We start from the raw sequence: 12,564 nt of genomic DNA on the forward strand, positions 1-12,564 counted from the left end.
ACAAAGAAGTTAATAGAAATGTTCGTGAGATAAACGACAAAATTGGCCGCATTGGGCAGCAGTTTGGCAGAGGACGTGACTTTCGTCGTCCCAAACCATACAGATTGGGGTTTAGAGGTCGAGGCCGATTTCGTGGTCGAGGCCGTGGTGATGCTGGCTTTTCAAAAAAACGGCCGAGCATTGGCACCGAGGAAATAAACAAGGTTAGTACCTTTGAAGCTGGTAGATTCAGGGGTTTCGCTGTCGATTGCCATTGGCGCCAAAGGCGCTAAATTTTTAAAAGTGGCTCCAATTTTTCAAAAGTGGCGAATTAAAAAAAATCGGTAAAATCCTATCCGAAAATATACTGCGATTCGAAAGCACGCGACCGAGCATTAGCGGCCAGCGTCTGTCAGTTGTAATTTTCAGTTCTGTGCGTTACGGAGTATAGCACAGAACGTATGTATAATTATAACGCACCGCACAAAACAGGTATATGTGCGGTTCGTTCATGCGTGTGATTGTCGCGTGAGTGATGGTCACTCAGGTGGACATAGGCGGGAATTTGCACGGGGTGTTCATTGTTTGGTCAGTTCTACGCTAGACTTCGATCAGTAAACTTGTGTTCGTGTACAAATCCTACATCGTGTTGTCGACTTTAGCAGAACACAGGGTGTCCATGCTGCAAGATTTGGAACGCATCATAGAAAAGATAAGTTCTAAAAGATACGTAAATCTGTTAAATCCGATTTACTGAATCTCGAGCATAGTATCGAGTGTTAAGAAGTAGTAACAGAGTTGAAACGATGTATATTTCAAGTAACAATTTCAGCACTAGAGAAAGCCGATCAATTTACAAATAGAAATACTGATGGCACGTGACCGAAATTTCACAGGTCATTAATGGTAGAACACGACAAAAGCTTTCGAACTTACTGGGGAATAAATTGCTATTCTTTGTGGTGTTGTATACATTCTATATGTATATGTGTAAATGTTTTACGAGTCTGATGACGTAATGTTATTTGCAGAAAAATGCAAGGTAGAGGCGATGGCATATAAAAAGGCGGAAACATAACGCCACGCGGCGCTCTTGACGGGTCATATCAGAACCCGGAAGCTTCATCTAACATCGCAACACAAGGGGCTGAAACTCAATTACCATTGAGACGCACAGGACTATGTTTCGCATGTGGCGAACCGGGTCATCGGAAAGGAGCAGCTGGATGTTCAGCAAACAGCTCGACCAATAAGTAAATGATGTATAGAACCCCGTTATCAGAAAATGGGTAGTTTCGTGTACGTCGGAAAACGTAACGTATAGAAAGTTCCTAAAGTCGAACGTGATCAAAAGGATCCAAGTATAGTTCGTCGGTAAGTTGAAGGAAGGCCCACGCGGTTAAGTAGCAGGAGACTACTGATAGTAAGTACATTTTCGATGTAGTAAATGGTGGTTATAAGTTTATTTGTTCCGTCGGAAAACGGTAACGTACAAAAAGATCTGTCTCAATGTATCAAAAGGATCTTAGTATAAAACTGGATCAAAAGGATCATAGTATAGAAATTGATGCTAGAAGCTCGCCGGTAAAAAGAACGAAAGCCCATGTAGCCAAGCTGTAGCAGGCTACGGATGGTTGTTACATTTTAGATGTAGTAAATTGCGGTTATATGTTTCCTTTTCCGTCGGAAAACGGTAACGTACAGAAAGAGTTAAAAGGAGCAATTGATCAAAAGGATCATAGTATAGAAATTTATCAAAAAGAAAAAAATTCATAGAATAAAAAAAAATTGTAACCGGAAGTTTGTCGGTAAGTAGACTGAAAACCCACGTGACACTAATCATGTTGTTAATACGCCCGTTAATACGTTTATAGTCGTATTTAATAAGAATGGGAGGCCTCGATATATTTAAAATTATTATTTATTTATTTGTTCTACTTTCGATATTAGAGGAGCGTATCATGATATTGATACATTCACGAACGGTGTGGTTTGAGCTATCAAGAGAATAGCAGGCAGTGTTAGGTTGTTATAAGCTTATATTTGGCACGATAACGACCGATCATATATTTACTAAACCTCGTTAAAACTAAAATGAGGTGTACTAGCATTCTAACGTCAAATTGACTTAAAATAGTTATTTGCTTTTGTGATGATGGCATACATCACAGTGTAGAATATGAAAAAAAAACATTATATGCTTGTGACTAGACAAGTTTGGATGTTAACTGGCTGAAGAAACAGTGTTTTGATTCTTTCTCAGAGAGAAGAATGGCTCGGGCATGTGATCGATATGCATAAAATGCAGTTTTTCATAATTAAAAATTGAGTAGCTAGGCTAGAAAAAAGTATTGATTCAATGATCTATCTAATTTATCAAACGAAAGAAAAAGTAGTACCAGAAGATAAATATTAATAGCTAGTCTTGTAGGGCAGATAATTTCCTTTCAGAGGGTGATTGTAAATAAAGTTTGGTGATAACAATGCATATATACAATTGCATAAATACCAGAGCTAGTTGGAAAGCTCCCGTTATTGTAACGTTGCAAGCTATTTCCAAACTTAGATAAGCGCAAGAAAGCACTAGGCAGTTAATCAACGGTGGAAAATATTTCAAACACAATCAGTTGTTTGTGTAATATATTTGCTGATGCAAGTACCACAATTTATGGTTTATGGAGGTTTTATAGAAAGTTGTAGCTTTAATGTAGATATAGGCGAAATGACTGTCAAGCTAACGATTTTCAAAAAATAAAAAAGCAAATTTATTTTCAATTTGTTTTATTCAATTGACGAAGAGAGTAAAGGTATGTACTCGTGGTCTTTGAGACCCGAAAATGAGAAAATTGGAATGTACATGATCTTAATAAAAAGAGCAACCTGTTCCCGGAAGTGAACAGATTATTGACGAAAAGAGAAAAGTTATTCATGGAAGTGATTACTATATTACACTGTTAAAATCAAGGAGGTACACTGCCAGTGTTTCTATAAACGAAACAGGTAATGCATATTGTGATTTAATATGAAGTCAATACATTATGCCACCGGAAGTTGGTTTTCAAGATAAACCGGATAAGTATTCCGTCGTTCAACATGACGTAAGTAAAATTTCTTATGATCAAGAAAATGCCTTGCATACGGCTAGAAAAGGTATGTTATTGCTCCCGGAAGTGAGCAGAAAGAGTTTGCTATGGTCCCCGGAAGTGGACATAGAGCCCAGTAGATTGCTCCCGGAAGTGAGCAGAAATTGTAGGCTATGGTCCCCGGAAGTGGACATAGAGCCCAGCAGATTGCTGCCGGAAGTGAGCAGAGATGCTCCACGAAGAGAGCAGAGAGTATGCTATGGTCCCCGGATGTTATGTTATATGATATGTTTTAAATGCTTTGCAAAATTCGTACATCAAAGTGTATTCAGACAATAAAATGTAAAAATATATTATTGAATGGTAGTCAAAAGAAATAGCTTTAGATTTAAATATGTTGTGTGGATACTGGATTCAATGAAAAGAGGCAGTGGGTGCCTTAGTTCAATATGGGGAAACAATGTAAACTGGTTAGTTCAGAAACTAGGTTGGTATCAATCTGTATCAATAAGATGATATCGGAGTAAGCAAAATGCATCCTTGTTGTTCCAAAAAGGGGCAGTTCGCCTTATTGGCTAATGTTGATTTGTCATACGGAAATTTTAGAGATATTGTGAAATATTGCAAAAAGTTTGGTAGAGACTGTATGATTCCATGTTGTTTTGGTAACAGTAGATTATCATTAAATAAGATAGCGTTAAGATGCATATCACAATACAGTTATTGATGTATAGTACATATGTTTGACAGGAAATGTTTTGAGAGGTACTCTGAAGGAGCGATTAGAGGGCTCGGGCTTGCATGGGCTTCGAAGAGATTAGATGGCGGACAGAATTGCTAAGTAAATACTTAAAACAATCAAGAGCAGACAATACGGTGAAGAAAAGAATTCTTCATGTGCACATTTCAAATACTGTGAAGAAAATGTAGTCACCATGCCAGCCTTACATATATCAGTAGTAATGTACATGGCTCAATTGATGGATTGAGGAAATCTAATAACGTTTTTTACATCTGTGTTTTACAGTATTAAATGGATCCATGCTATTAATAGTGTACATGATCCAAAGAAAGATTTAACAAACTATTATAAGAAGCTTCAAAACGTGTGTGTTTCAAACCATCTTACAAGAAAGATGTATCATGGACATGTGCATTCATTAGAGATGATATAAACATTGTGTTTGATATAAGGAGATTCCATTGTTTTCATTGATAGATCATTTTTGGGTTATGCATGTACATGTATCATGCATATTATCAAATTAAGTGAGTTTCATTGTAATGACCTACAATTGAAATCTGATCACTTTGTTATTAATGTACGCCATTATAATACTGGCATGTATACGAATGGTTCGGATATTATAATTGCAAAATGTACAACTTCCCATATGGCGTTTTATTAACAAATATGTAATTAGCAAATTGGTCAGATGAATCAAATGATTTTTTGTTCTAACCAGTTATTGGTTATATATATGTAATTATTTAAACTAGCTAACGCCGAGGGCGTGTTTTAGAGATGTTTAAAGCGACATGGTCGATGGAAGTCTGATAGGGCTAAAGATGGGTACATTGATGATTCTCTAGACAAAAAGCTTTTTATCACTAGACAATTGAAATTATAATTGATTTGCGGTTCGAATTTAAAACTTTACTAACCTTTGTTTTTATTCTATCGCAAGCCTTGCCCAATGCAAAACGTGTTGTGTTTTGTGCTTAGTTGTATGAAGACTTTTCAGTTCTGTGCGTTACGGAGGTTTTTTTTGTGCATTTTTTCCGTTTTTTTGGAAGATAATGTAATAAATGTCCACACCCCCACACTATACACCCCTCTTCACTCCACCCCTCCCTCCTTTGTGATTGAAATTGAGCGTCCCTTCACCTTAAAAAAGAATATAGATGAGCGGTCTGCACCCGCAAGGCGGTGCTCTTGTTTGTTTTTCATGATAAATAATAAATATTTCATTAATATAATAATGTATTTTACAGTGTTATTAATTTCTGGTATTTTAAAAGTATTTAAACCGAAACTGATATTTAAGAGGGACAGTTTTATTTTTAATTGTTGTTTCTCTAGAAAAGTTGTCAATTGGTTCCATATAGTTTGAATATGTTTACATTCCCTGTAAAGGTGTTCTATTGTTTCAATATGTTCACTGTATATATCACAATAATTTGTGTTGGATAGGTTGCACTTAAAAAGATATTTATTTGTAGCTATGATTATATGGACATATTTATATTGAAGATTTCTCAGTGTGCTATCTATAGTTATTTTATATGGCATGATAAATATTTGTTTCCAATATAATTCATGTTCTCGAAGAAGGATTTGCCATTTACTTTGAATTTTGGAGTTTTCTACAGGTTTTTTAATTTGTAGTGTGTATAATATTTTGTTCGTTTTGTTTTGTTTTGCAAGTATGTTTTTTTACGAATGATGTTTGAGCGCATGGTGTGTTATTTGTATCGGTTATAGATTTAACATGTATGGGTATGCTTTTGATTAATGTGTAATACATAAGGAAATTGCTTGAAGGTATTCCGTATATGTAACATATATAATCAAAAGAATAGAAGTCCTTAATTCTGTAATAGTACAATCGGTCGACATATTTAATGTTTCGTTCAAACCAATGTTTATAGAAAAACGTCTTATTATTTAAAGTTATGTCTTTATTGTTCCATAAAATAGTTCGAGGGTTTGGCGCAAAACTATTGTAACTCTGATTTTTTCTCAAAACCACTTTCCACTTAAATTGTACATATTTTCATACCCTGCATCCATAAAAAAATATGACAGTTATATAATAAACATGTATAATTTTATAGTGATCCAGCAAAAATGTTGTATCTAAAATATGTAAAAAATGTATTGCAACACTATTGTATTTCAAGATACATTAGTGTTGCAATAACATATTTGAATCCAAACAAAAAGTCAATTTGCAATACTATGGTAGTTATATTTTCCTTTTTATTGCAACACTATTGTTACTCAAGATACAATAGTTTTGCAAATTAATTTGCATGTATTTTCATATAAATATATTTTGTGCAAAACTATTGTAACTTGAGTTACAATAGTACTGAACCAAGTTTTACTGCATTTCCAATATATTTTCAGTGTAAATAACATTACGGATGTTTGAATTTACACAGGTACATAAGTTTAAGTATGGCATTTCTGACTATGATAAGTAACATTTTGGATGTTTTAATGTATACCGGTACATTAGGATAGGTATGGTATTCCTGACAGTGGTAGAAAACATTAAGGATGTTTGAATTTACACGGGTACATTATTCAAGGTATGGTATATCTGACTATGGTAACTTACATTAAGAATGTTTAAATTTACACGGGTACATTAGTCAAGGTATGGTATTTCTTACTATGATAAATAACATTAAGGATGTTTGAATTTACACGGGAATATTATTCAAGGTATACCGGTACATTAGGCTAGGTATGGTATTCCTGACTATAATAAATTACATTATTAGGATGTTTGAATTTACACGGGTACATTAGTCGAGGAATGGTATTCCTGACAGTGGTAGAATACATTTAGGATGTTTGAATTTACACGGGTACATTATACATTATTCAAGGTATGGTATATCTGACTATGGTAAATAACATTAAGAATGTTTAAATTTACACGGGTATATTAGTCAAGGTATGGTATTTCTTACTATGATAAATAACATTAAGGATGTTGGAATTTACACGGGTATATTATTCAAGGTATGGTATTTCTGACTATGGTAAATAATATTCAGGATGTTTGAATTAACACCTGTACATTAGTCAAGGTATGGTACTCCTGACTATGATAAATAGCATTTAAGATGTTTGAATTTACACGGGTACATTAGTAAAGGTATGGTATTTCTGACCATGATTAATAACATTTAGGATGTTTGAATTGACACGGGTACATTAGACAAGGTAAAGTATTTCTGACAATGATAAATAACATTTAGGATGTTTGAATTTGCACGGGTACATTAGTCAAGGTATGGTATATTATTAGGATGTTTGAATTTACACGGGTACATTAGTCGAGGAATGGTATTCCTGACAGTGGTAGAAAACATTTAGGATGTTTGAATTTACAAGGGTACATTATTCAAGGTATGGTATATCTGACTATGGTAAATAACATTAAGAATGTTTAAATTTACACGGGTACATTAGTCAAGGTATGGTATTTCTTACTATGATAAATAACATTTTGGATGTTTGAATTTACACGGGTATATTATTCAAGGTATGGTATTTCTGACAATGATAAATAATATTCAGGATGTTTGAATTAACACCTGTACATTAGTCAAGGTATGGTACTCCTGACTATGATAAATAGCATTTAAGATGTTTGAATTTACACGGGTACATTAGTCAAGGTATGGTATTTATGACCATGATAAATAACATTTAGGATGTTTGAATTGACACGGGTACATTAGTTAAGGTATGGTATTCCGGACTATGGTAAATAATATTTAGGATGTTTGAAATTACACAGGAACATTATTGAAGGTAGAGTATTTCTGACTGTGGTAATTTGCATTAAGGGTGTTTGAATTTACATGGGTACATCTGAGTATGATAAATAACATTTAGGATGTCTGTATTTACACCGGTACATTAGTCAAGGTATGGAATTTCTGATTATGGTATAAATAGCTATGGTTGCAAGAGGTTACAAATATCATTAACTGGTTAACCTTTTTCCGTAACCGGTTATTAACCATATTTTTTAGGGATGGCAACGAATACCGATTTTGGTATTCGAATATTCGGTCATCCTTCCGAACGAATATTCGGATATTCGGTCAACATCTGTTGGAAAAAATGTCAACTTTGTTTACCGTACCATTACTCCATGAATTCTACTTTCGTTTTACCGGAAGTGCACCGGAAGTGACTAAATATTGACACAGCGTTGCCGTCGATAATTCGAAGCTGATTTTGTTGATTACTTTTTATTGTTAAAATTGAATGACAAAAACTGTTTTTAAACTATTAATATTGTACATCAACAATAGAACGAGAAACATAATATTACATGACGACAAAATAATTACATGACAAAACAGAACTTAAACGAATTATGTACATAGCCACAACACACTTTGAACCTGATTAACAGACTAAACAGTCAGTCTTTTAAAGTTGCCACGTTTAAAAGTCACTTGGATCGGCGACTTCTTATCGGATGATGTCGTGAAATACTTCCAAGCAGCGGAAGGCGTAGGTGGAATTTTGCTTGGACAGAGATTTACTTTATGCGTGTAGCAATTATAATACTTTCAATTAAATGAGGGCGAACTACCAAAAACATTTCTTTAAGTATAATACCTGATTGAATATTGAGTAATTAATTAAAGTTTGGACCAAACGATACGCAAATACTCATTAGAGGTTGAGTAAATTATTTTCTAAAAGCTTTTTTGATTGGACAACGTGATTATAACCATACGATCTTTTTTGTTTTTCACACAAAGCCGGCTCTTCTTTAACTCATTTAATCTTTGATCATTTTAAATGTAATTTGAGTTATTAGATCGAGACGGGTCGGTGGTTTATATGCCATACGGTCTTATTTGTTTTTTACACCAAGTTGGCTTTTCCTTTGCTCATTTTATCTTTGCTAATTTTAAATGTAATTCGAGTCATTGGATCAAGTTCAGGTCGGTGTTTTGATTGCCGACGCGATTTGCACCTATCATAATTTTGACACAAAGTGTCTATCTTTGTTAGGCAATTAGCGGGATTTATGACCGGTATACTGTCATCACCATAGCGACGCATTATCGCGCGTAGCAGGAATAAACATTATGACACGAGGAACAACTTTTTTTTACAAAGTTTGAAGCAAATTTCACGGATACAAAGTCTTTGAAATTACTCGATTTTTGTATTTTTTCTTTCGAATATTCGATTCGGAAAACTGTATCCGAATATTCGGTCCGGGACCTAATATTCGGATATTCGGATATTCGTTGACATCCCTAATATTTTTTAAAGATTTTTTGGTAGAATAATTTCCATTTACTCGTGTTTGTGTTATCTAGGTATCTTTTAACCCAGCCGCATTTTATTGCATTTAAGAATGAGTCAATGTCTGTTAATTTGGTATCTTCATTATATACAGATTGAATTAACTGAGTTCGTTTAATTTTATCAGGTTTACCGTCCCATATGAAATAAAATATTTCTGATTTTATATCGTTAATAATATCATTTGGTGGATTTGGGAGAACTGTTTGTACATAAACTAATTAAGGGAGTGCAAACGTTTCCAATACTGTGTTTTTCCGATTAATATAAGTTTACGGTGATGCCAGCATTTTAAGCAGTTTTTTAATTTCTGTAATTTAGGTAGTACGTGGTGGCTTCATCTGATGTCCAATTGAATTTCTTTTTTTTTATGATGGACATTACTTTGTTTTAATTTACCTACTCGTAGCACAGTTCATTAACTTTTGTTTAGTTTAAGACCCGATGTCGTTTCGAAAAGGGTTAGCGACTCTATTAGGTTAATGAATGAGTCACTATTGTCATTTAAGATATAAGTTGCATCGTCAGCAAATAGGGACTGTTTAATTTCGGCGTCACGTTCTATGCAGACTTTTAATTACATATCAATTGCTAATTATTTCATAAGTTTTGCAATCAAATAACTGTATATCTGTATACATAGTTTGATATAACAATTGCATTTTAGTATAATGACATGCAATGGGAATACAACAAATCTTTGATCAATTAAAAAAAGATAAAGGAAATAACATACCGGTTTTTCAATGTTATATTACTTAAGGTAAATCTACTTTTGTAAATATTAAAGATACATGTCATGTCAAGACTTCAGTGTTCATTTTCACTTGCAACTGGAATGTGACATTGTATCAATGATAACATTATTGTAATACAATCATTTATTTTATGCTTACTGTTGTCAAGCAAATAGCATTAAATAAAAAGAAAATTTGTTTATTTTGATGGAAGCTTTAAATTAATTAAATCTGATGAGCACCAGACATGACATTTTCACCCATGGCTTCGTCCCTCATATAAATATTGCATCTGGTGCTCACTTGATGACATAAATTTCATCTTCCGCTCAAAAACAAATATCCCTTATGTACAAAGCTAATGATTTCATGAAATCATGTTATTGTTCCAATGTCCTTCATGATATAGGATTATCAAGCTAGTTTGCATAATAAATATGATAATTGCTCTATTTAATGTGGCTGAACTTCAGATTTATGCCAAAAATACTTTAGTTTGGATTAAAGATCAGCCCTGAAATGGCTATATTAGACAAAAAAAGAGAAAAGGAAAAAACAAGTTTTAAGCTGGATTCAAACTTGGACTGCACAACAGATGCAATTATGTTTGCTGTTACTTGTTTCAATGATAAAGTAAATGTAATAAACTGTGGCAAATCAGGTTACTTTATGACAAATGGTATAGAATTCCTATTGATATGAATGCATCAAGCTTACCAGTTTAATTTGCTTCTGTGACAAAAATATAGTAATTCACTAAGTTTTGAAATAATAGTTTAAAACTTTATAATAGTTTGTTTGCCTTGGACAATCGAGAGTTAACTTAAAGCTTCTGCAACACATATAAGGTCTTAAAGTTAACAGCATGGATCCTTGTGAGATTGAGCGGATGCGCAGGCTCATCTTGACCCATGCTGGTCGCAAACACCAAAGGTTGGTTTCCGCATAGCAAGGCTCAGTAATTCCTTACTATTTTAGTTACACGTACTTCTGATGACTGCCAGTTCCTAGGTCTAGTTTTATTATAAGACATAAGGCTTTGTGAAAGTGATCCCTGGTAGTAACATGAAACACTATCCTAATACTGTTTACATTATATCAGCTCAATAAACTGTTGATTGAAGTTAAATGTCTTTTTGCTTGGGATTCCAGTACCCTGATTATGGACACCTGTGTTATTTTGTAAGGTACCAGTCTTGTCAGTTGTAAGTACCTGGCCAGTCATGGTTTGCGTTTTCTAAAGTTGAAATGAAACCAACCGCCCCATTGAAGTATACTTAATTTAATGTTATTGAAAGATTTCTTTTCTTCTTTATAATTAAATTATACAATTAAGGTTATAAACAAAAGGACATGACCATGTTAAATCATCCCTTTATTACAATGTTTCTTGGATATTGCAAAACCATCAAATTTTGATTCAAGTTACAATAGTTTTGCACCAAAGTATTTTGGCTAAAGGAATAAATTTTAACGCAACAGTATTGTATCTTGATATTCATCTAATACATTTAAATGAATCAATAACTAAACAATTAAAGTGTTAACTGTAATGTTTAAATTCAGTTTTAAATACAGTTATTTACTACCTGTTCTAGTCTGGTTTTAATCAGGACGTGAAAATTAGGGAAACAAGGATGTTTTTTCCATCTCCTCTAAAATTCTCAAAATCTGAGTTACAATAGTTTTGCGCCAAACCCTCGAATTGTCATTTGTTTGCGCCACATGAAGTTATCGTCATATTGATTTGTCACAAAGGAAACTGTGCTGAAAATGTCAAAATTATCATTAAGCCACGCTCTCTGAAAATGGGGTTTACTGCATGTGCATAAAGTGTCATCCCAGATGAGCCCGTGCTGTCCGCAATGGCTAATCAGGGACGACACTTTCCGCCTAAACTGGATATTTGCGATGAAGAGATTTTCTTTAAAAGAAAAATGTAATAAAAGTAGAAAGTGTCGTTCCTGATAAGCCTATGCGGACTGGCTTTTCACAGACCACGGCCCATATGTAAAACGTCTATGCTGTGGGAGATGTACAATAAACAGTAAACATATGTGAAGTCGATATGTGTCCATTATTGCCCATAGGTAATTTGTCCAGTAAAATATCCATACAAAATAAAGTATTATTCTTCCCTAAGAAATCACAGAAAGTCGGAACTTACAGGAATGGTGTGCGTACGCTAAAAAAGCGCGACTTTCGTATGTCTTTATGATATAACTTTCAAAACACCTGTGGCCACATCGTTGTAACCCAATTCATTTGTTATGTAACAAAGTTCACGATTTGACGTAGGCATTTTGCAAAAAATGTTTATGGCATCACGTTTTCTGCGTTTATGTACACTCCATTTCATTCGAATGCTAGCGTATTTTGTATGTCCCCGAAGGAGAACATATTGTGATCGCGCTGTTCGTCCGTCTGTCTGTCCTTCCGTCACACGTTTGCGTTTAGGTTTAGAAAAATGCTAATAACTTCTCTGTCGCTTCAGATGTAACCTCCATATTTAGTATGCATGTGTATATGGACAAGGCCTTTCCATGCGCACACAAATGTTGACCTCTGTGACCTTGACCTTAGGGTCCGCGATTTCAAATCTGCGTTTAGGTTTCGAAAAATGCTCATAACTTCTATCAAAGCGTTTATAAATAGGGGGCATATGTCATCCTATGGTGACAGTTCT

The 12,564-nt window shown here is 34.1% G+C and overlaps 1 long non-coding RNA gene across 2 annotated transcripts; it reads left to right on the forward strand.

The window, feature by feature from the left end:
- Window positions 1-543: 543 nt before the first annotated feature.
- Window positions 544-11,934, forward strand: LOC127881257 (uncharacterized). 2 transcript variants are annotated; one of them, XR_008049984.1, is made up of 3 exons: window positions 549-1,232; window positions 3,813-6,380; window positions 6,684-11,934. It is a non-coding gene; the product is annotated as an uncharacterized LOC127881257 (long non-coding RNA). The 2 variants fall into 2 exon arrangements; XR_008049983.1 differs by having other exon boundaries at window positions 544-1,232; window positions 3,813-11,934.
- Window positions 11,935-12,564: the final 630 nt, after the last annotated feature.

The sequence above is a fragment of the Dreissena polymorpha genome, chromosome 5, assembly GCF_020536995.1.
Source record: "Dreissena polymorpha isolate Duluth1 chromosome 5, UMN_Dpol_1.0, whole genome shotgun sequence".
Taxonomy (NCBI): Eukaryota; Metazoa; Mollusca; class Bivalvia; order Myida; family Dreissenidae; genus Dreissena; species Dreissena polymorpha.